Source organism: Protopterus annectens, chromosome 2.part0, assembly GCF_019279795.1.
Source record: "Protopterus annectens isolate FY-2018-M chromosome 2.part0, PAN1.0, whole genome shotgun sequence".
NCBI classification, from domain to species: Eukaryota; Metazoa; Chordata; order Ceratodontiformes; family Protopteridae; genus Protopterus; species Protopterus annectens.
Genome location: NC_056728.1, coordinates 60,117,218 through 60,143,356, shown reverse-complemented (window position 1 = coordinate 60,143,356; position 26,139 = coordinate 60,117,218). Strand labels below are relative to the sequence as shown.

The following is a 26,139-nucleotide window of genomic DNA, read 5'->3' as shown; positions in this document are numbered from 1 at the left end:
GATCTAGTAAAGCAGGAAGAGGTTGCAGTTTCTTTTAGAGAGGCTAGAAATTTCTTTCATAATTTTGTACAGATGAGATGCTGCTAATGCTGCTTGGGAAGGTATCACAAAAGGTAAGGTTGAGGACTGATAAGACAAGATCAGTGGTTGTTGAACTGTTTTTCTTTTGTAGGACTGTGACATAATTTGCTTGTGAGTGTAGACTGTAGTTTTGCTTTCAATTTAGAAGCAAGTTTAGGGGTTGCCATGTTGTAGAGTGTTTTTTGGAAGAGTATGTGCTGGTAGCCCATCAGTGCATGTTAAGGTAGTGCAGTAATGTTTGTTTAAGATAGCTTGTATGTGTGTCAATGTATTTATCTGTTTATTTTTTGTACTCTAGTTGTGACTGGAGGTTATTTTTGCCTATAGCAGATGCTTCCTAGAGTTAATTGGGAGATTTTGTGACGAGTATTAAACTTTGTTTTATGTTGAACTTTATGTTGTCTTTGTGCAGTGACATATGTGTTGATAGTATGATACCCATTTATTCAAAAGAGTTAACTTCTTTTGTTTGGTTGTTTTAGATGAATAGAGTTAGAGGGTTACTTAGTTGCTTAAGCATTTGTTGTGTACCAAAAAAAAAAAAAAAAAAAAAAAACAGGATTTTTCAAATGTTTAGATGTAGTTGCTTGAGTTATAGCTATTTAGATAGCTTATGTGCAAGTTGGTTTGAAGATTGTTTAATATTGCTTTATGTGAGGGAACGGATCTAAATTTTACTACATTTTTAGCTTAAATAACGAGTTTGGTGGTATTGAAATAGGAGGGAAGTTTATTAAACTGAGTAGACTGAATAGGGCAGGGACTAAAATGGATACCTGTGAGACACCTGTGGAGATATTTTGTTGGGTAGATTGGCTGTCATTAGTCTAAACAGTGTGTGTTGGAATGCAAGGTTACTTTAAAACCATATTATGCTTGATGCCTTACAGCTGGGAGCAACAAGATAATTTAGGAGACTGTTGTGGTTAATGGAGGCAAATAGCACAAAAAGTGCTCCTGTTAGGTGATCTGTGTGTGTATTTGTAAGACAAGCATCCAGTATAGGATCATAGGCAGTTACAAAGCTACTGGCCATTGTGCCCATGTTTCCAAGGTCAGCACCTATCTTCCCTGTCAAGTAGGGACACAGGTGGGATCCCAGGGGTATATTTTCTATTACCCATCCAGTCATTCAGGTTATGCTTGAACAAGGATAGAGAAGTACTCTGCTTAACATGGAGAGGGAGATTGTTCCAAAGATGGGGGAGTCTCTGGGACATATACATATATATGTCCCTCCAACAGGTTCTATTAATGTCATGGGCTAGGTTTAGGTCCCGAGTGCACGTGACACTGTGGTGTTTGATTTGCAGATATGCAGCATTTCCAGTATGGCTGGGTTGGAGATGGCTCTAAATGCCAGACAGAGGTTCCCCCTGAGCAAGTCTATAGGAGACCAAGTAAAGTGAGAGGGACTTAAGCCTATCCGCATAGGATAGGCTTTGGAGACCCTGAATTCTTCTAGTCAGGAACCTCTACGGTCCTTCCAGCTGCCGCAAGTGCCTAATGAGGTACATACCAAAGGGGACATTGTACTTTATTATAGGCCTGATCAGGGAAGAGTACAGAGAGGTTATGACTTATTTTTTCCTGGATGCTGTACCGTTATTTATGAGATGAGCTATGTAGTATGTCCTACGCACTGCTGAAGCTACATGTTGATCAAATGCTAGATTGCTGTCTACCAAGGTGCCCAGATCCCTTACTACTGATTGTGTGCTACAGACATTGTTGTTGATGTGGTACTTACTGGGTACCTCATTTTTACCAAAGGGGATAACTATACACTTTTTGGCACTGAGTTTGAGACCATGTTTTGTGCACCAGTCGTTAGTCTGGGTAAGTCCCTCCTGGAGAATGTTTACATCATTAGCATAGTCAGTGGTCGCCCCCAGTTTGCAGTCATCCACAAATTTGGTCAGCCATAGACCTTTGGTTTTTGCCTGCACATCGGAAAAGTATATTCCAAAAAGCAGGGGTGCTATGACTGAACCATGAGGGACTCCACTAGTTACAGGTTTACTATTTGAGGTGGAGTCCCCTATTTTGACTGCATGGATTCTGTCAGTGAGCCAATTGGCACTCCATCTTGTGACGTAAAGGTTGATACCCAGCTGAGTGAGCTTATCTACTATACCGAATGGAGTACAGTGTCAAAAGCTTTGGCCAAGTCGAGGCAGGCAGTGTGCACCTTTTTTCCCTCATCCAGGGCCTATGTCATTGGTATTAGTGTGCATAGTGCCAGTGACCACAAATTCTGTACAGGGTTTTTGCTTGCTCTTTAAGTTACGAACATAGCTAAAGAAAGCCTTATGATTGTCTTTTGATGAAGAGGCAAGTTTGGATTCAAAGTTAGCTTTGGAGGATCTCACGAGGGCCCTTAATTATTTGTTTAGGTTAAGGAGGATTTGCTTCCAGTTTGGCACTCGCCCCTTTCTGCTCTTGGTCAGTAGTTTTTTTCTTCTGTTATAAAATCTGTTTATGGCAGAAGTCCTCCAGACTGCTTTGCTTCTCCCTGATAGGGATACTTTGGTTCTCTCTGGTACGGCTGAGTCAGTGCAGCTATATAGGTACTTGTATAGAGCCCTGGTGTAAGTCTCAGCATAGGCATCTGTTCCCTCATTTGGGGGGGGGGCTATGAAGTTGTTTATACCTGCCCTCAGGTGGCTATAGTTGGCTTTGGAGAAGTTTTTTGCCTGATTTCAGCTGGGGGGGGGGGGGTATGAGGCTAAGAGAAAGTGACTGCCTGGTGATCATATCTCACCAGGGAGGGTGACACTGTGGGGGTATTACAGTGGTTGGGCATGTTTTTCTGTACCACGGTCTAAGATATTTTCACCACTTGTAAGGATATTTAGCAGCTGATCCAGAGCATTAGAGCTGACAAAGTCGAGAAATCTCTGAGCAAATGGGTTTTGGCTAGAGTAGATTTTCCAGTCTATAGTTGGGTAATTGAAGTGTCTCGGGATCAGAATGCGAGGTGGAAAATTTATAGATTCAAGTAGGTCCAGGTAGCTGGTGTGGCTATCTTGATTCATGGATGGGGGCCTGTAGTTGGCTATGACTTGGATAGGTGTCTTGTCTACAGTTAGCTGCACCTGGAGTGCCTCCTGTGCATCATACTGCTTGATCAGCCTAGAGGGGTGTTTATCTTTAATATATATAGAAACCCCAATACCTTTAGTTTTGTTGCCCTCTGGTTGGGGTCTGAAAGTATGGAAAGATAAATAGCCTGGTATGGAAGGAGTGCTGTCAGTGGATTTGAACCAGGTCTCTGTGATGGCACACATCTTCCAGAGCTAGAAATGCTTCCACTGAGTGCAATTTCATAGTAAGGCTCCTAGCATTTAGCAACATAACCTTTAGTTTATATTTTGATGTATTTTTTTTTTATGTTGGGAGTTTTATTCTTATGACCTTGCCTAAAAAGGCACTATGGCAGAGGCAAGAGCCTTTGTCAGTACGCGGAAGCCCATTGGAGACAAATGAAGGCCGTCTGTGGCAAAGCATCAAGACTTGTCAGTCATGTCATCCCAGGCTGACAAGTACTGCATCCCCTTTGAATGACACCAGAAGCTAAGCCAATTATTAAAGTCAATCATTTTTTGTTTGTAATGAGGCATCATCCTGGATGATGGTAAAATGCTGCTTAAGGCTAGGGACATACCTGTCTGGGACACATATTCCATGAGCTCAATCATGTCTCTCTTCATATATTCCAGAGAGGTACATCTCAAGTCGTTCACACGAGCATGGACGGTTACTGAGTCATAACTGTACTTGTTGCTGCGAGACTTGAGTGCATGTGTGATATGGTGGATTCTACACCCGGCAAGCAGCTCACAGTGACATTCTCCTTATCCAGCTTGGTGAGTGGCACATCTGTGTGTCTCGCTATTGAATGTCCAGTGACTAAAATGTTGGGTTTGTTCTTTGTCCTTGGTGGTTGTGAGACACTGGTGTGTGGATTATGTGAGCTGTGTGATGAGGTGAGCTGTGGGGTGTTTTTGTGCTTTTGCTTGGGAGGTCTCTAATGTTTTGGTAAATTTCTGATAAAAACCTCCACAAATGAGGGTATGTGTTGTGATGGTGTGGGAAATGTATGTGCCTGTGTGTACTGTGTGGGTATGGATGGTGTGTGAGCTGCAGTGTCTAAATCTGAACTGTCTATCACCCACTAGATAGTTGGGTGGGTTTGTGAGTGACAGAGCCTGGATTCAAGGTTCATTAAATAGTTCCATCTCTCACAGAGTGTGTTCTTGGGTGCTAAGAGCAGTGGGATGTCTGTGTACATGAGGCAATTGCTACACTGCCACATGATGCCCATCTCAACCAGACATGCTGGAGAAACTGTAGGGAATTGCCTTTTCAAGTTGGCCATACTCTGGAAGAGGGAATGAGGATATGAGATATGGGAGGTTGTGTCTAATTTGTGTTTGAGGTTTGCCTTAGCCTAATGCTTATACCTCTGGATAGGGTCTGTGTTACCTTGGGTTCGCTGAGGCACTGCTAAGGGAAGATATGAAGAGGGAATACCTCACAGATGGATTAGTATAGTGTGGCACTGCTGTGCAAAGCGGAAACCCGTGCAAATGCGCAGTTCATAGGTAGGTACTAGGCTATCGGCCCTAAGGCCTATATAAGCCTAGCCAAAAAAAGTTCCCTGGCTTTCATCACCCAAGAATTTATTCTCCTGTGCCCCTGCCAAGCAGAGCCACAGAAGTGATCCCCAGTGTGAATTTCCCATTTCCCATCCAGTTGTCAAACTTTTTCTTAAAGAGGGCCGATGAGGAGCTTTGTTTGAAATGAATGGGTAGTTTGTTCCAGAGCATGGGGAGTCTCTGGGACAGGAATTTATCCCTCCAGTATGTTCTGTCTATTGTGATAAGGTTTAGGACCCTGGAGCATGTGGCTCGGAGAGATTGGGATTTCTTTAAGTGTAGCATATCCAACAGATCTGGGTTTGACCTGGCTTTGTATGTTAGGCAGAGGTCGCCTCAGAGTAGACGATATGCGACGGAGTAGAGCTGGAGGTTTTTGAGACGGTCTGCGTATGGTATATGATTGAGGCGGGTAATCTTCTTAGGTTCATAGGTTTGTACTAGGCTATCTGCCCTAGGGCATTTATAAGCCTAGCCAGAGTGTGTGTGGCTTACACCACCCCTTAGGATGAGAATACTACGCCCATTTAGGGTTTAGTTAACTGTGCCTCTGTCTAGTAGTGACACAGAGATGACCCCCAGGGTAAACCTACGATCTCCCATCCACTCGTCAAGATTTCTCTTGAATAGAGTTAGTGAGGGGCTCTGCCTAACATGGACTGGGATTCTGTTCCAGAGTGTAGGGAGCCTCTGGGTTATGAATCTGTCCTTCCAGCCCGTCCTATTTATTTCTGTGTTGAGGTTCAAGTCTCTTGCTCTCGTGGCTCTGTTGGATTTGGATTTTTTGAGGTGGAGCATGTCCATTAATTCCGGATTGGACATGGCCTTGTACGTCAGGCACAGATCACCTCTGAGTAGGCGGTATGCGACTGAATAGAGCTGGAGTTTCTTCAGCCGGGCAGCATATGACATATGTTTGAGACCCTTTATCCTCTTGGTGAGGAACTTTTGGGGTCTTTCCAACTGCTGCAGGTGTCGGGTAAGATGCATCCCAAATGGGGCATTGATCATTGGCCTGATAAGAGAAGAGTACAGGGGCACAATGACCTCCCTTGATCTAGATGTGAATCCCTTCATGATAAGGTGGGCAATATAGAAGGTCTGCCTAACCCAGGCATGGGCAAACTACGGCCCGGGGGCCACATGTGGCCCGTTAAACGTTTTGATTCAGCCCGCCAAACTTGAAAAAATTTAATAAATTTTAATAATTTTTTAAAAATTTTCACGCTGTCGGGGCTGACGTCATCACGTGCGCGATGACGTCAGCACCGTCAGGCTACCAGCCAGTCGGAATTGAGCTCAAGGAGCTCGCATCATCATTTCCGGCTGGCTGGCGTTGCTAACAGTCAGCGGGAATGCAACATGTGGAACAGAAGAGGCTGACTCAGCGAGCCCTGAAACGGATTCATGGCAGCAGCAAAGGGGCCAGGGATATAGCGAGCTCACGGAGCTGGGATTAATGGCGTTAGCAGGCTGGGGGATACAGCGAGCCCTGAAACGTAGCCGGGCCCAGGATTAATGGCAGCAGCAGCAACATGAGGATGGATTGAACAGAAGACGCCGAGCACTACTCAGGGTAAGAGAGAGAGAGAGTGTGTGTGTGTGTGTGTGTGTGTGTGTGTGTGTGTGTGTGTGTGTGTGTGTGTGTGTGTGTGTGTGTGTGTGTGTGTGTGTATGCGATAGGAAAGAGAAAGTGAGTGAATCACTGAATGCAGGTTTGAAAGGTGAAGTGTGTGTGTGTGTGTGTGTGTGTGTGTGTGTGTGTGTGTGTGTGTGTGTGAATGATCGAAGAGAGAAAGTGAGTGAATGCAGGTTTGAAAGGTGAAGTGTGTGTGTGTGTGTGTGTGTGTGTGTGTGTGAGCGATCGGAGAGAGAAAGTGAGTGAATGCAGGTTTGAATTGTGAAGAGTGTGTGTGTGAACGATTGGAGAGAGAAAGTGAGTGAATGCAGGTTTGAAAGGTGAAGTGTGTGTGTGTGTGTGTGAGCGATCGGAGAGAGAAAGTGAATGAATGCAGGTTTGAAAGGTGAAGTGTGTGTGTGTGTGTGAGCGATTGGAGAGAGAAAGTGAGTGAATGCAGGTTTGAATTGTGAAGAGTGTGTGTGTGTGTGTGTGTGTGTGTGTGTGTGTGTGAGCGATTGGAGAGAGAAAGTGAGTGAATGCAGGTTTGAAAGGTGAAGTGTGTGTGTGTGTGTGTGTGTGTGTGTGTGTGTGTGTGTGTGTGTGTGTGTGTGTGTGTGTCTGTGTGAGCGATCAGAGAGAGAAAGTGATTGAATGCAGGTTTGAAAGGTGAAGAGTGTATGTGTGTTTGAGCGATTGGAGAGAGAAAGTGAATTATGAAAGCTGACAAGATTCTGTGTGTGTGTGTGTGTGTGTGTGTGTGTGTGTGTGTGTGTGTGTGTGTGTGTGTGTGTGTGTGTGTATATATAGATTGCAGCATCACTGTTCAAAACCTGCTGAAGTTAAATAGATGTCCAGTTTCACTGACAGAAAATGTATCTGCGTGTAAAATGATTTACTAGCTTATTAATTTAAGCTCTCCTAAAAGTACACTATTAAGTAGGTAAGAAGAAGCAGTTCACAAGGGATTAATATGTAAGCAGGCACTTGAATATATAAGTCCCCTCCTTGTCTGTGCAGCATTTTCCATAAGTCCTAATATTACTTTTGATTTAAAATGCCCCAAAGAATGTGATCTACTTTGATATGGTCCAGAGGACCTGGACATAGTGTCACTGGAGTGCACCTCAGAAGCCATTGTTAAAATTCCTATACTGTATTCATATAAAAATAGAATAGGTGTTAATGTTTTGTTTTACAGAGGTATTAAGCTATTTTTATATGCTGTACCTAATACAGTTTTGTGCATTTATGTCTGATTTGTATTTTTATGCTTTTGATTATTTTTGTTATGTTTTATTCACTGGGTTTCAGTAGTTGTATTGCAATTAAGGCTTGACCGAAAGTGAGTCCTAGTGGTCCAGCTCACCTGCCTGAAAGTTAAATCTGTTAAATGGTTTCATGGTCATTGGGAGTCCAGTTTTGTTCATTGGGAATTCATTGTAGTGATTTGTTGTATTGATTTGTCAGTGATGTAAAAATGACTGTGCAATATTTAGTCCCACATAGTCTCAACATCATCATGTCTTGCTATAAATTAAAGCAATCTGTAAGTGTTACTATGGGTGTGCCATTTTTTTTCTTTCTTTCTTATTTACAGTCATTAAGGCCAGAGTGCAACATGCATACATTATTCTTTGGCCAGGAGAAATGGATGAGACAAAGGTGGCAACCATGTTAATAATTAAGTAGACTTTTATGATGGAAATGTTCTGAATTGGGCAGTTTTGTCATTGCTGATTCATGCATTTTGTTTTATTGCCTACTGAAAAAAATGTTCAAACAATAAATTTAAAATGTGCTCTCTGTATAACAAGTGTGCTGTATTATACAAGGAATATAATTTACTAAAGTCAGGAAGGTGTAACAAAGAACACATATATCTTTCTTGTTGTGTGCAAGGGGATAATGATTTGAAAACAGCACAAAGGTAATCTTTATCCACCATTGGCCAGATGCATTTTCTTTGGATGTGGTGTAGATTTCAATGCTATTTTAATGAATGTAGAGAAGTTTTAATGCCAACTCTATTTTCATTGTGAGACAGTTTTGCTTTGTTCAACAGAGATCTATTGGTGTTTGTGCTATAATAAAGTGTAAAAATAAAATCCAAGTCATTGTAGAAGTAAAGCAGTATACACACATTGGTGTGTATGGTAAATGGGATGAAATAGCCAGGTAATGGGACATTGGAATGGCTGCAGGGGGGACATGTTTTCTCCATATCCCAAGATGTGTATTTTTCCCCCAATGAGGTGATGTTTTCAAAGCATGCCATCTATCTGCTCCTGTTCCGGCCCCTTTGTCAAATGTTAGAACTCAATGTGGCCCACGAATCAAAAAGTTTGCCCACCCCTGTGCTAAACAGTCACAGCCCTTAAGGCCAAACAACATGCCAGATACACTTGTAATAGGTGACTCCATAATCAGACACACTGACGTCCTGCTCACCAGACTGAACAAGGAAAAGGTCACAGTAAGCTGCCTGTCGGGCGCTAGAATCCGCCACATAACACAAGCACTCAGGTCACTCCACAGCAAGTACAAATATGACTCGGTCATTGTCCATACCGGTGTGAACGACCCGAGACGTACCTCCCTGGACTACATGAAAAGAGACATAGAGGAGCTCTCTGATTATGTAGCCCAGGCCGGTATGACCCTGACCCTGAGCAGCATCTTACCCTCACCAAGAATGATGCCACAGTACAAAGACAAAATGATCAGTTTTAACAATTGGCTTAATTACTGGTGTCATTCTTAGCACACTGACTTTGTGAACTATGTGTTGCATGTGCTATGTCTTGAGGTGGCGGTTGCTTGGGTGTCTGCTTTGGAGGCCTCTGTTGTTTTGGTAGATTTTTAATCAGCGCCTCCGAGTATGTTTTTGTGTGTTTATGTGTTTGGTTTGCAGTTGTGATAGTTCTATGTGAGACTGGGTTTGTGGTGTGCGTGGTTACCTTCTCCTCCTGACTGGTCTTGCCAGTCCTGAGTTGAGAGAGCTCAGCCTCCAGTTTGGCTATATAGTTGCATCTCTCGCATATATTTGTATTTGTTGGGAGGAGGAGAGGGTTGTCTGTGTACATGAGGCAATTGTAACATTGCCTCAAGATTCCCAGATTCACCAGCTGAACAGGAGAAGACACCAGCAACTGACCCTTCGACATGCTAGAATAGTGAAAAAGGTTGCTTTGTAGCTGAGTCAGAAAAGGACCTATAGGGAAATGGGTACTCAAGGGAATTTAGGTTAATGAAGTACTTTCTTTTGTTTAAGAGTGCTTTACCTGTATAAAAAATGCTTTAGGAGCAAGTGCTGAGCTTTTCAGATAGAGAATAGGCTGTTTAGATTGCAAGTAGAGTACTTCTAAGGGAAAAATTGAAGAGCAGACTTTACGGAGCCAGAAATAGTGAAGTATTTCTATGGTTTTTCTAGTTATTGTAGGTGTCTTGTGAGGTACCTGCCAAACGGGGCATTGTACTCTATAATGAATCTGATGAAGGATGAGGAAAGAGGAGCAATGACCTCTTTTTTTCTGGAGGAGAACCCCTTTGTGATGAGGTGTGCCACATAGAATGATTTCCTGACTACTGTGGTGATTGATTATCAAAGGAGAGGCTACTGTTCACCTGTTTCCCAAGGTCTCTTATCACACTTTCCGTGTTTAGTAGGCTACCGCCTATGTGGTAGTTCATGGGAACAGTGTTTTTCCCAAAGGAGATAACAATGCACTTCTTGGCATTGAGCTTGAGGCCATGACTTTGACACCAAGCATCAGTCTCAGTGAGGCCCCTTTGTAGAATGTCCACATCATTAGGCGATTCTATTATGGCTCCTAGTTTGCATTCATCTGTAAACTTCATTAGCCAAAGACCTGCTGTATTAGTCTGGACTTCTGAGAGGTAAATACCAAACAGGAGAGGACCTAGGACTGAACCCTGTGGTACTCCACTTGTCGCTGGTCTGAAGTTGGATTTGGAGTCAGCTACTTTTACTATGTGGGTTCTGTCAGTGAGGCAGTTGGCCACCCTCTCCTGGAGAATGGAAGTGAAGCTAAGCCACTGAATGTATTCAACAACCTTATCCCTTGGCTTTTAGCCAATCACTCTGTGTCGGAACAGGTTCCAGCCAGCACTACTACTCTCACTAGGGTGTGAGCAGGCCCCCGTCAAAACCAGGTGAATTGGGAAAAAACTCCCAGGATCAGACAAATAGCTCTGGATGCAGCAACCCTGTATCCAGGCTATGCTAAAGCTATATTGATACACTTATAGCAGGTGGAACAGGATAAGATCAAGTATAATACAGTTCCTACAGTACAAACAGTATACAGCACTTTACAGAGTTAAAATGCAGTTGTAACAATTAAGCCAGCAAGAATCAGATCAGTACAGTGCAGTCAGTAGAAAAGCAGATCAAAACAGTGCAGTCTGTAATAAAGCACAACAACACAAGTGCGATAAATGTTAAAAAAATGCAAAAAGGCACTTATTTTTTTTTTTTTTTGTAGCTTCTCAGGAGCCTTGGAGTTCAGTAGAGAGTTGGTGCAGGACACCCACCTCTGATTAGCCCTGGTTGCCTCTTAAATAGCCTAAAACAAAATGTAGCCAGATAGCTTTGAGGCACTTTTCAACTACAGCCTCAAAACAGGTTACATGCCAGGTGAGTGAAGGGCTTCAACAATCATCTCGTCTCATAGGAGTGGACCATTAACCAACCCCTGGAACTACAGACCAATCAGTTTGACAAGTCTAATATGCAAAGCCATGGAATGAATTATCATGGAAATGATCAGCAAGAACATTGATGGAAAGTTTGGCTTTGTTAAGGGAAGATCTTGCCTACTTAACCTGCCAGACTTCATAGAGAGGGACACCAAGGCTATGTATGAGGGAAAAATGCTGCATGCTGGTTACTTTGACCTGCCTAAGGCATTTGATACAGTACCCCACTCAGGTATTTTTGACAGATTCTCACAACTAGGCATAAATCCTCATAACTCTATGGATTTCTGGCTGCCTCACAGATAGGACCCAAGAAGTCAGGCTCAATGAGACCACCTCCATCAGGAGACTGGTCACCAGCAAAATACCCCATGGCTCTGTGTTGGGCCAGCTCCTGTTTAGCATCAACTTCTCAGAAGTAAAGGTTAATGTCGGAGGCCTCTGGCTCACCAAGTTTGCAGATGACTGCAAATTGGGAGCTATCATAGATCCCCTTCCCCACGGCAGCAGCATCCTACAAGAGGGTCTGACATAAACAAATGACTGGTGCCAAAGCCATGGTTTAAAACTCAACATGAAGAAATGCATTATACTGCTTTTTAAGAAATTGTCCACCCAAACTAATCACTCCATCGGTAAAACAATCCTAAGAGTTGACCCGATAGTTAGGGATCTGGGAACATACGTAGACAGTAACCTGGCCTTTGACCAACATGTAGCCAAGATAGCTAGAAAGTCATTCTGTGTTGCCCAACTCATAAGCAAGGGTATGGCATCCAGGTCCAATGAAGTTATAGTACCAGTTTACTCAGCCCTTACCATACCCATCATTGAGTGCAGTGCCCCCTTTGGCATGTACCTAACCAGGCACTTGCAACAGTTGCAATGCCCTCAAAAGTTCCTCACCAGGATAATCCAGGGTATGAATACCCTGCCCTACACAGATCACCTTAAGATCACCTTAATGTCCTATCTCTGTAATCAGTCTCCTACAGGTTACTGAGAGGCAATCTATGCATAGCATATACGGCATCCTCAGATCCAGCTGTGATGGATTTCTTGCTCATCTGCGAAACAAAGATCACCAGAAACACTTGCTTAAAGGACCTGAACATTGCCTACGAGATAAATAGAACATGCTGAAGACCAATATGTGTCACAAAGGATTCCTGCACTATGGAATAAGCGCCCCAACTATGTGAAGCAGAGTTCATTCCTGACACTATTCAGATAAAACCCTGATCATTGGATGGGAAATCGCAAATTCACCCCCGGTCTGGTCCCCATGTTTCTGACAGAGAGCAACAGTAAGTAAAGTTATCCCCAACTAACATACTCCCACATAACCCTTGGCTACCTCTTTACTAACATACCCCCACCATATGGGCATCCAAGGAACTCTAGGACAAAATTTGGGTTAGGATGCACAGCTAGACCTGTAAAGACCCTGGATGTCATTAGCCTAGTATAAATCTATGATCCTATGAACACCTTTTGGTTACTTCTACCCTTCACACATCTGTGTTGCTAGATTGACAAATGTGTTTTGTGAAGATCAAGGCGTTCTAATTATAAACTACTTTTTCAATTAGTTTTTCAAGGTGTGAGGTTTGAGAAGGAGAGAAAGAGGCCTGCACTTAGTAGTAGATATTGTCTTAGTACATTTGGGAATAGGTGTCACAGTTTCTGTTTTCCACATTGAAGAACTATTTTTGGAAAAGGTAGCAGTTCAGAGGTAGAGACTAAAGATGGTATACCTGATTGACCGTGTCATTAGGACAAAGTTTGCGAAACCATTGAAACATTCTGTCATTGCATATAGTGCCAAAGTAATGGCAAGGACTGTAAAAAGCTTAGTAGTTTGCCGTAATGATGTAATATATTTGAGGCAGGAAGGTGGGAATTCTGGTTCTTGTGGGAGTGGGAATATTACTTGTGGTTCTGGATGAGAGAGGTGTGCAAGGTTTTGAGAATCCTTGCTGTTAGGGTTATATTTAGTTCTTTTGACCAACTTGTTGACATTTTAGAGGGATTTGGAAGAAGGTTTATCTTTTGCCCTGAACAGACTGTGATGTCCTCTTGCCTACTTTGTTTCAGTGCACAGTATGATGTAGGTGGAGTGCGAATACTTCCACTGTGCCCATGCTGAGTTAGTTTGTGTCTAACTGCACTTTGGAGTTGTTAATATTCCATGCTTCTTTACTGACTTATGAAGAAGATAAGTTGTTGGGAGAAAATTGCTTTCATAAGTAAAATAGGTGATTAGCAAACATAATAGTGGCATTGTTAAGGTAGGTTGTATAGTAGAAGGAGGTCCAGTCTGTGGACCAGATGGTGTTTTAAAGAGCATGCATATGTTTTGATGTATGGTTTCTAATACAGCACAGGATGAGAGGAGTTTTTTCCTAATGAAATGAAAGTGATAGAACAGTAGTTACAGATATTCTGAGGGTCAGATCTGGACAGAATGGATTTCATAGGTGGTTAGGTTTTTGCAGGCCTAGTATAGTGAGTTTTATTTTATGATGTGGTTGGACCTAATTGGTGAGTTAATTAACTGGAAAATATTTAAGTCAGAAAGGCATTTCTTTAGACTTTGTGAAAGGCACAGACAAAATTAATGTTGATTCCCAGGTAGAATTATTTTTTTGTGTGTGTTGCTTGATTTGTAGTTGGTTAAATTCAAGAAGAGTGTGTTTTGGACTGGAGTTGGGTAGTAGACACTGACAGTAATGATGATAAAACTGCTCATTAGGGCCATATTTATCAATATGGTGAGATAATGATGGTAGTGATGTTTAGATTTTTTTAGTAGAAGTTTGCATCTGCCACCACATTTTCTGAGTCTTGCTCAGTCTATACGTATGAGATTCTGAGAACTTTTGGTTTGTGATCAGAAGAGTGGGTTAAGCCATATTACTGCTATATCTATGCCATGTTGACATATTTTCGTCTGTGTCTGCTCTGCCCTGGGTTTTAATGGCTTGTATGTTATTCCAACTTTAGAGAATTTCTGTTTTATGAAGCAGAATTTTTGTTGGGTGTGGGTTTCTTGGGTGAGGGTGATGAAGGATTATTTTCTTTGCAACCCCCCCCCCAAAAAAAAAAAAAAACTTTTGAGAAATTTTGAATGCATTGATGCCAAGAATGGTTGGACCAACCGTCTAAAGTATCCAAAACAAGTATTCAAATACTGTTTTTTTTTTTAGTCCATGACCAGGATATTTGTGCATTAAAACAGTGATGTTCATTCAGAAATGTAATATTTAACTGTGCTAATAACAAACATGTCTAACTCCTTAAACTAGAGAGAAAGGAAAACCTTCAGTATCATGCAAAATAATACTCAGTTATTTCACCCATAACTAAATAAATGAGATAAGTTAAATATCCAATATAAGAAATAGCAATAGTTATTTCATCCTCTTCACAATAGTTATCAGTTGTTGTGAGAATAATGTAATGCAGTTAGAATTCCTTACTACTTCATTGTGGGACCTTTTCAGTGTGCAACTTTTCTATCATCACTTGCATTTAATTTTTTTTAATATTGGCCTGTTGGGGATTACTTTATGCTTGTGAAGTTAAACTTTTTTCTTCCACTTTTGATGTTCTGTGATCTTTCAAGGTCCATCAAGACATCACTATTCTAGAGAAGTATTTATTGATATTGTATATCTGGAATTGTACATAGCTTTTACCATTTATATGCACTGTAATTAAATAATTAATTGCATTATTTTTGTGTTTGAAAAAATCTCCAAATGGAAAGGAGCTCTCTTGTGATCTGGACTTGCACAGGGACAATTTAAGACAATAATACAGCAAAAATTATTTTTGTAGGAGGCATTTCTTTTGGGTGAAATTTGGCTGTAGATAATGGTCACTGTAGATGTGACACCCTGACCCCACATGCAAAAAAAAAAAACGAGAAAAAGTGGGGTTGTAGATGGCAGGATGGTATTGTTGTCTGCAGATCACGCCTTTTGGAATGTCCATCGTAATGATGGCTTTTAGAGTAAGGACATTCTTAGTGAATAATAGGCCTGAAAATATAGAGTGAGACTTTTGTATTCATGTATGCATTTAGTTTCAGGGTTTTTCGTATTATGAGAATGTACTTCAGATACAGTCAGTGAAGTCAGGAGGTTAGTTTGGACTGACATACAGAAAAGATCAAATATCCAGCATTTTAGAATAAAAGTTAGCTTTGAACTGGTATGTAAAGGGTCTCTACAGTACAGCCACTCAAGCCTAAGTACAGAAGACAGGTCAAATATCCATACTATTCAGGAAAAGACTGTTTCAAGTTAATATTAAGGAGAATTAACAGTATATGTGCAGAAACTTTGGATAGATTTATCACTGCTGTTATTTAGCATTCCAGCATTTCTACAGACTGCTATTGTTTATCAGCACTATTATTGAAGACAGTATTCAGATATTATCATTTAATAAAGCATTTTTAACTGAACTACAGTGTGCAGTCTTAACAGATAAAGACTTTCATTCCAGTCTCATTTCAGTTGTTTCCAGTTAAATCCAGTATACTACAGTCTTGTCAATTCTTTCAATAGCGAGCCACTATGAATGGGGTAAAACAGTTAAAGTAAGCCCCAAAACCCCATAGCAACCTACGTGTGTTTTGCAGAGCAGTCTGCAGAAGAGCAGTATTTTATTCAAAGCAACTTTATCGGCAGTCAGACTACGTGTGTTCTACAGACACAAGTACAGAACAGCAGTGCTTAATTACAAAACAACCTTACCTGTGTTCATTTGGAACACGTCTTCAGAACTTCAACAGAGACAGCTGCAGTGAGTAACCCTTTCAAGTACAGTTTCTAGTGCAGCAGCCAGCTAAACCTCAAGGTTTCATTAACAGTTTACAGTGACACTTTTTCCAGTCTATCAGTAACTACAGCAAAAGTTTCATAACAGACTTTACAGCAGCACATCAGTGTTTTTCCAGATGGGAGACAGTCAACTCCATATAGAATAAGGCCATAGCCAACAGCACTACGGTTACTCCTTACACAGAAAACCTTTTGGTAAGACACCACTGATAATTCCAGATGTTAACTTCACACAGAAAACAGCCAGAGCAGACAACATACCTTTGCATACAACAATTGCAGTTGTTCAAATATTGCACTGAGATGGGATAAGGGTGTAGATTTTAATCAGTCTGATAAAGTGAATAACATATAGACTTCATCACAAACTACTGTTTCAGAGCGAAATAAAGAAAAAACGCATTCCATAGCTCAAGTCATTGTTGTTACTAGTTCTATAACAAAGGATTTTTAGCTGATCTGTATAGGGTGTGTCAGTTCAGCACCAAACCAGAGCATTTACCTGTAATTGCTTAAGGTTAAAAGAAATGATAATATTTCATTGTTTACAGAAAACATATGGAATAATGTACTTAATAATAATTAATAAATGTGAAGTTGTTCAATCTCGCCTTTCATTCTTGACTGATGGGTTCTGAGCCGATCCATCGGTTTCGGTACGGCCGTATGCAAAGCTCAAGGTCTTCCAGTAGCTTGAGGCCAAGCCCCTATCCCATGATGCACTGTGAATTACCTCAGATCTAGTTTGCTGCGGCATCTGATCGGAGGTGCCAGTGCAAGCTCAGGCCTGTACTATTTTAAAACTTTTATATTTAACAGTTGGTGAAATAATTTTTTGCTAAACTTTTCTTAGATAAGTTAGATAGTTAGTTAGGTAGTTAGCTTTTATAGCTTCTTTAAAGCTCCCCTTCCCATGTGTTGTTATTAATCTTTGGAGCACCAAAAACGAACCTCCTGCGCGTGAGCAATTGCACTGCTCAAAGAAACAAAATCATGTAGAGACAAAAAATTGAGAGCCAGCAAACAGTGACTAGAGAATAAAAAATGTATTAAGTGAACATCTTCACAACAAATTCAGCAAATACAGACCGGTTTCGGCTGGCAAAGCACAGCCTTCTTCAGTGTACAAAAATCACGAAATGCCAAAGATGTTTTTATCTAACAAGCAGACATACTATTGGTTGAACCTCAAAGGTGTTCATTAAGTCCCGGGGGGAATAACCCACCTCTTGGGTGTCTCCACCCTTTGATGAGCTCATGCAGTTGGTCTCTCGGAGGACATGGGAGTCGCCGGACTCCATGGAGCCTGTTCCTAGGAGCCCTAACAAGTTTATATCCGCTTCACTAGATAAAACCTTCTTATCCAAAGGAGTCCCTGTTGATGAAATGGTGGTGGTGGCGTCCACCAAAAAGGAAATGTCTGAGACTTCCTTGTCTATTCATCCTCCTAATAGAGAGTCTAGGATCATGGATGGATATGGGAAATGCATGTTCAGTTTAGTGACTTTTGCTCTCCGCTCACTGAACTACTTGACCCATTTTACTAGGTTGCAAAGAAATCTTCTTAAGGAGTTGGGAGATGCTCTTCAGGGTACAGTAGCTGCAGGGTCCTCTGACTAAGTTGCTGCCCAGCTTGCTACCCTAAATTCTATTGTCAACTCATCCATGCATCTTGTATCTTATGCAGCTGATGGAATGAGTAGGGCAGCAGGTACAGGAATCGCTCTCAGAAGACATTCCTGGATGCACTTTGTTCCTTCTCGGAGCCCTTTAAGTCATCCTTCGTAAACACCCCTTTTGATGGCTCATTCCTTTTTGGACCTAAAGTGAAGGAAACTCTGACCATGTGTGAACAGGAGGGAAAGACACGGTCTGCCGTCGGGGTCCATTTTTCCACCCCTACCCGGCCTTATCCCAAAGGCCAAAGAGGAGTAAAAATGTGGTTCCGGAAAGCCCAGGGAGCCTTTCAGAACACACGTGGTGAACCCCCTCCAGGGGCAGAGTAGAGGGTAATAGTGGAATACACCGCCCTTGCGGCAGAGGGGGTCCGCAACATCAGGGTGACAGAGATCACTTCTCTGGTCAACCCTGCCAGCACTCCTGAAAGGAGGCCCGACTGTCCTGCTCTGGAAGCAGTCAGGGGTCGTTTATCTTTGTATCCAGATGTATGGCAAGAAATAAGACAGCTGGGTGCAAAGTATCATTTCCAGAGGGTACTTCATACCATTCGCCACCCCCCCCCCATCCATAAGGAGAATCCCGGATGCTCCACCCAGTTACAGGGAACAAGCAACTATAAAGGTCCAGAAGTTGCTAGAAAAGAGTCATCCAGCCATTCCCAGCAGACCAAACAGGATCCAGAACTTACTCAAGGTTCTTTTTGGTTCCAAAGAAAACAGGGGACTGGAGACCCATTTTGGACCTCAGCAGACTCAACCTATATGTGAAGAAAGAGAAGTTCCAGATGGTCACGTTCCAGTCTATACTTCCCTTCTTAGGGAAAGACAATTGGATGTGCTGCATAGATCTCAAGGATGTGTACTACCACATAAAAATGGCCAGGCCATCCAGAGATCACCTGCGTTTCCGGCTGGGAGTCAATCATTATCAGTTTCAAGCCCTGCCCTTTGGTCTCACTATAGCCCCCAGAGTGTTCACCAAATGCATGACAGTGGTCACGGCTCACCTGAGGCATCTAGGATTCCAGGTGTTTCCGTACCTAGACGATTGGCTCCTTACCGCCACCACCAGGCATCAGCTGATTCAGGCAAGGGAGTACACTCTTACTCTGCAATCATTTAGGCATTACAGTCAACTCAGAAAAGTCTGCCTTATCGCCATCGCAGCATATCATTTTTATTGGGGCAGAGCTAGACACCTCAACCACCACTCTAAGGCTACGAATCGAAAGAGTCTTCCTTCTTCATCAGCATGTCAGCACTTTGGTATTGAAAGACAGAGCACCAGCTTCAGAAGTTCTGAAAGTATTGGGTTTGATGGCTGCAGCAATCCTAGCCATACCATTAGCGAGAATGCATACGCAGATTCTTCAATGGCTGTTGTTCACTCAATGGTCTTACCAGGAACTTCCCATGGACCACACAATATTGATTATGAGCTCTTGCAAGAAAGATCTCCAGTGGTGGTTGACAACTCTTCACGTCACCATAGGACGTCCCTTTGTTCTACCCCCTCCATTAGCCACTGTGACCAAAGACGCTTCCTTGATAGGGTGGGGGGCATTTTCAGGGAAAGGCTGCTCAAGGCACATGGACAGATCCAGAGTCACACTTGCATATCAATGTTCTAGAGATGAGAGCAGTACTTCTGGCGTTGCAGTACATCCAGGACTCTCTTCCCCTAGGAATGATTGCAGTTCAGACAGACAATATGTCAGTAGTCTGGTACTTGAACAAGCAGGGGGGGACCAAGTCTTACCCCCTTTGCCGAGAAGCCCTCAAAGTTTGGCAGTGGGCTGTTTCCTCCCAGCGCTTTCTGTTGGCAATGCATATCCCAGGGAGATCCAACGTGATAGCAGACAAACTGAGCAGGGCAATCTTGTTGCCACACGAGTGGTCCCTCAAGAAGGAGATTGCGGACAGGATTTTCCGCAAATGGGGCCAGCCTTGCTGTGACCTTTTTGCCAGCCAGATCAACACTAAATGCAAAAGCTACTTTGCCCTGATTCCTCCTCCGGGAGAAGCCCCGAGGGATGCACTCATATACGATTGGCCCCCGGGTCTCCTCTATGCATTTCCACCAATCCCATTGATACCCAAAGTTCTACAGAAAGCAAAATCCCTGGGAAGGACCATCATTCTTATAGTCCCTCATTGGCCTGGGCAAATTTGGTTCCCATTCCTTCGACATCATCTCTTGGAGGATCCCTGGATTCTGTACCCAGTTCCAGATCTTCTGACACATCCGTCGGGGAACCTTCATCCTTCTCTGCAGTCATTGAAGCTGACAGCTTGGCTGCTCCAGTTCCCCTCATAGCCAGGCTTCATAACTTCTCCATTGAGGCAAAACAGATCCTTTTGTCTTCTCATAAGCCGTCCACTAGAAGATTATATCTTAGTAAGTGGAAGAGATTTTCCATATGGGCCTCTAAGCAGAACATTGATCCTTACCAAGCCCCACTTGACATCCATTCTAGAGTTCTTGACTATGATATTTAATAAAGGAGCATCAGCCGCAACATTTCGGGTCCAGTTGGCTGCTATATCTAACTTTCATCTTGGGATTGACAGGTTAAATATCATGTCCCACAAGTTATCCAAGGCCTTTCTCAAGGGGACATTTCATATGAGACCACCTGTGAAAACTCCTTATTCTCCATGGAATTTAAATTTTATGCTGTCACATGTAGTCCATCCCCCGTTTGAACCAGCATCATCTTATGACCTCAAATATTTGTCGTGGAAAACCATTTTTCTGGTAGCTATTACTTCTGCCCGCAGAATGTCAAAACTTCAAGCTTTATCTGTCAGCTCTCCTTATTTGATTTTTCATGCTGACAGAGTATCCCTTAGGACAAATCCCTCTTTTTTGCCGAAAGTTTGTTCAGAAACTAATATCAACCAAGTCATTGAGTTACCAGTTTTCCTCCCTAATCATTCTAACAAGTTGGAGTATATGCTGCACAGACTTGATGTTCACAGATAGCTCAGATTTTATTTTGATAGAACAAAAGATATCAGGCAGTCAGACCAGCTCTTTGTTTCATTTTCTCAATCTAGAAAAGGTAGACCAGTGACTAAAACAACTCTGTCTAAATGGTTATCTGATTGTATCACCTTTGTCTACTCAGCTGTTAATATGCCTTTGCAACACAAGATTAAAGCTCACTCAACCAGAGCAGTTTCTACATCCTCTGCATTCCAAGCTAAATTGCCCCTTGATAACATTTTTACAGCAGCCACTTGGTCTAAACCTCATACCTTTATCACGCATTGCAAAGTTGATAAGGCCTCCAGGGACAGGGCTTCTTTTGGGTCTTTGGTCCTGAAGAATGTACTCCCGTGAGCCACCTGAGATTGATGGTGCTAGGGACGCTACCCATCAGTCAAGAATAAACAGTGAGATTGAATAACATCACATTAAGAAGTTATGTACTCACCATAATGTTCCTTGTGAGTTGTTCATCTCGCCTTCATTCTTACGTCCCTCGCTTCTTCCCCCTCCTGGCTGATAGTTGACCTAGATGTTGGTCTCATCCTGGTTGCTCAATTCTTCTTCCTTTCCATAGGAGGATAGCTCATTTATATGGTTATAGTACATGCAGCAAACAAGATCTGAGGTAATTCACAGTGCATCATGGGAAAAGGGCTTGGCTTCGAGCTACTGGAAGACCTCGAGCTTTGCATACGACCATACTGGAGCCAATGGATCGGCTCCGAACCCATCAGTCAAGAATGAAGGCGAGATGAACAACTCACATGGAACGTTATGGTGAGTACATAACTTCTTATTAATATAGATAGACTTTTATTAGAGGATACAAATGTAGTTTTTTCGGGATTTAAAGGGTCAAAGTTTACAGCAGCCAAAAGTTTGAAGTGTAACAGCTCCATACTAGGTACAGATGTGTCATCAGAGTTCTATGTTGTTTTAGACTTCAGTAACAAGATTTTATGGAAAAATAAAAATGCTGCAGAATGTACAGTAGTGAACACAAATGACAACTGTAAGAATCTGCATGCAGTAGATTGTGCAGATATACAGAGTTTTAAAAATTGGTTATGACAGAAACATGAAAATGTATGGGTTAAAGATAAAATAAATGCCATTTCAGCTAACACAGCTAAAGTGCTCAGAAAGACATATTGCATGTGGACAGTTAGAATAAAGGGTAACCATACACATTTATATTGTGTAGGGTATACCAAAAGTGACAGTCAATTAATTTACAGAATAAAGGGTTTACAGTTACAGATTTGGCAAATGAATTTTTTGTGTTATTTTGTTTAGCAGACATTGATAAGAGCATTGCATTATTATAATAAAGTGTTGCAATGCACAAGTAATATCTTGATGCTTTGCTAGTTTACAAAATGTAAAATTGAAAGTCAGTGCTACATTTTAAGTGACAGTACAGTCAAAAGTTCAGATCCCATCAATGAAAAGAGTGCACCATAAATATTATGTGTCATTAAAGCCTCAGGTTCATCTCCTATGTTATAACTGTATAAAGGGTAGACAAGTAAAGTTCCAGAATTAGATCAGTTCAACTCTAGTAAAAAATGTGTATACTATATAAAGAAACTTTATGTACTTGTATAAAGGATATAAGTAGAGATAAAGAAACTTCACATACTTGTATAAGACAGACAAGTAAACTTCCAGAATCAGATCATTTCAACTCTAGTAATACATGTGTCTGTGTAATTGGTTTAAGATTGTATACATTTCATGCAGAAAGTGCAGTTTATCAGATCACACCAGCTCAACAAGCTGAATTAAAGACAGTGCTGTATGCCATAAGGCAATATGATAACGATCAGTTTAATATTCTTAGTGACAGTTCATGCAGTTACAAGTTCTTACTATTTATCCAACAAAATTGTCGACAGTAATGATATATTCTTGCAGCATTCAGTAGTACTGAAAAGTTAAATGACGTCAGCTAATGGAATGGCTATGGTAAGACTGTGGGTGGAGTTTCACACATAGAACAGTATGTTAGGGCCTGAGGGTCATGAGAGTAAATGTAGAAAGTTCAACATTTAAGATTAATTTTATAGAGGTGCATAAATGCAAAAAATGTTAAAATATTAACACAGTGTTCGATTACTACTTTAGTTTAATTTGAGGATATGACAGGAAAAACAATGTCACTGAGGTTTCAGTTTGATTTAATAATAAAGTTACAGCCTTTCCATTTCACTGTAGTACATTATCAGTTTGCTTACAAATTTACAAGGATTTATGTTTATTCCATGCTGAAAAATGTAAATAAAGTCAGGGCAAAAAGCAGTGTATTTAGTTCACTATAGTACATTATCAATTTGCTTACAGACTTACAATAATTTATTAAAAGCATATGTTTATTTCATTCAGAAGAATTTAAATAAAGTCAGGACAACAAGCAAGCAATGCTATCAGTTTATAATTGTTAAAGCTACACGTGTTATTTTAAGAACCTGGTGCTGTTTTTGTGTTTTACAAATATTGCTAAATAATTCCCAGGTTGATTTGTCCAGTTTAATTTTATTTATGTAAGTTAGAGTTGAAGTAAGAATGTAAATGTTCTTATGTTTTCAAACAATTGTATAACAGTACTAGTTTTCAGTTTATGTTTTTATCTATGTTCAGACAATACTGACAGAAAAATGTACTAATAGTTTAGTTTTCAGAATATAACATTTAACAGTTTTCAGTTATGCTTTTATCTGTGATTAGGAAACACTGGCAAAAAATATTCCTTTAGTTTTAGTTTAGTTAGCTTCCAGAATATACAAAACTATTTTAAATGTTCATTATGCAAAATTCAGTCAAGGTTCAGACTATGACATTTATACTCAGTTATGTGTTCAGTATTGTACATTTTAGTCAAATTTCAGCATTTAACATTAATATTCACATATACATTTCTCCTTCACGTTACTCAGTAATTAGTTTTAAGGTAAAATGACAGAATTACATTATTCAGCTTTTAGTTATGGGTAAAGTGACAGAATTATTTATAACAGGCTTATTAAGATACGTTTTCTAAAGAATATGTAGTAATAGTTATTCAGTATACTCAAGGCATAACAGGGCAGGCTTAATTTGTTAATTAATTTACAGATTACAGTGCACATTACATAATTATCGTTCATTAATCAGAAAGTTTAAAGGACACTAACAGAAAATGCCAAAGGTATAGACCTGAAATACAGAGAGCTTAAGTTTTAGTAAACTATTACAGCTCATAAATATTTACAGGATATTTCAGACACAAATTTAAGAGGCAGACATCTGTTACAGCACAAATAAATTAAAAATATAAATCAAAAATTTACAGACCCAAGTTAATACAATATATGGTAATTATGCTTCAAGACGAGTTAGAAAGTTATCCCTCTAGTGCCCATTTCAGTTAGTCTTCAGAAAATAGCCATCATGCTTGATAAGCAATACAATAAAAAAGAAAATGGACTAAGCAGTACAATATTTGAAGATTTAAATCAATGGACAACAAGAAAAGGTTTCATTTGCTGTATGAGAGAGTGAGTCATCATGGTACAATTAGGCACCAGTTCATAAGGTAAAAAACATAGGCAATACACAGTGTAATTTTACCATTACAGCATACAGAGATAGGGAAGAAAAATAGGCGGGTTAACAAATTTTACTGCAACTCAAGACTCACAGAGACAGGTCAAGGACGTGGATGGTATTTTTTCCTTGCTGGTCTTGAACAGCAAAGTTGAAAGAATTATCTGGCCTAATCAGTTTTAGAAAGCATAGAATTAAAAGACAGTGATTTTCAGAATAATGTGCATGTTTTATTTAGATATATCACACATACATCAAAACTTGACTGTGGATCTAGGTCATAGTGTAATTACTTCAATCCAAACAAGCCATAAATGCTCAAGTCATACCTACTGATCAAAATTAAAGTTGCAAGTTTATTCACCAGATACAGAAAACCTATTTTGAGATTGAGTCAGGTGGCATAAAGCTGTTTATTCAAACCAGATTACAGTAGTTAGCAATACAGATGTAAGGTAACTACAAAAGATGGTCCCTGTAAACTTTTGTCAGGGATCTTAGGAGAAGCTGTTAGAATGAAGGGTATTCTTATTGAATTCACTGTAGTACATTAAGATAGAATAATAGGCCTGAAATATAGAGCCAGACTTGTGTTTTCATGTATGCATTTAGTTTCAGGGAAAGACAATTCCTTAGAAAGAAAAGATAAAGTATGAGGTAGCAGAAATACAGAAATACAAAATGTTTATTTCTGAAGGTAAAGATGTATTTGCAATAGAATGCTAGATAAGGCACGTGCAAGACAAGGCGTGGGAAACCAAGGCTAAAGAGGTGTGTAAAACATTACAGGGTTTTTGGTATTATGAGAATATACTTCAGACACAGTCAGTAAAGTAAGGAAGTTAGTTTTGACTGACATACAGAAAAGATCAAATATCCAGCATTTTAGAATAGAAGTTTAGCTTTGGACTGATATGTAAAAAGGGTCTCTCACTCGAGCCTAAGTACAGAAGACAGGTCAAATATCCATACTAGTCAGGAAAAGACAGTTGTAATATTATTCAGAAGAATCAGAATATACATGCAGAAATTTTGGATGTAAATCAGCACTGTTATTGTTATCCGGCATTCCAGCATTTCTACCAACTGTTATTGTTTGTCAGCACTGTTACTGAAGACAGTATTTAGATATTGTTTATATCTTATAAAACATTATTAACCAAACTATAGCGTGTGCAGTCTTAACAGATAAAGACTTTCATTCCAGTCTCATTTCACTTTTTTCCAGTTAAATTTAGTACACTACAGTATTATCAATTCTTTCGATGGCAACATTTCACATAGATTTCTTAGCATTTGCTTCATTACCATTTCCCCCTTTTGACTATTCCTGACAGATGTACCAGTGACATTACTCACAACTTAGACTCTGGTCATTGTCACTTATTTGTTTGGTAACTTGGTGAGTGGTTTTGCCTAACAATCCTTTTCAGCCATGTCCTGGCCAGAGGTAATGTATATGTTAAGCAGACAAAGATGTGTAAAACAAATTATAAACTTGAAGGGGTGACTATAGCAGGTAAGATGCCCAGAGGCCTCACTTTTTTTCTAATAAAATAATACAGTAAGACAAACTGAAACAACATGCATTCAAAACAGTGCATCAATGAACTGTTTGTTATGAATGTATCTACTCTCTTTTTTGCTTACATGCAATGAATGCCACTAAGAAGACTGTATGTGTACTATTAACACCTAACTAGAGTATATAAAGCTTTCTACTGTGTGTACTACTAATCCCTTAGAAATGTATAAACATTTTTGCACACTGTTTTATTATTGTAAATAGTAGCTTGTAAAAATCTTTATCTGCAACTGGAGCTTTTCTCCCAGGGCTTCCACTGTAAATGGGTTTCTGACCCAGCGGACTTTCCTGGTCAACAAATGTCAATAAGTAAATAATAAAGAAATAAAACAATATTTAAGCAATAAAATGCAAAATGTA

General features: G+C 40.5%; 1 protein-coding gene across 3 annotated transcripts in view; it reads left to right on the top strand.

Moving 5' to 3' along the window:
* The window catches only part of LSS (lanosterol synthase), a 787,682-nt gene that overhangs the window by 124,134 nt on the left and 637,409 nt on the right, over positions 1-26,139 (top strand). The window lies entirely within an intron of this gene.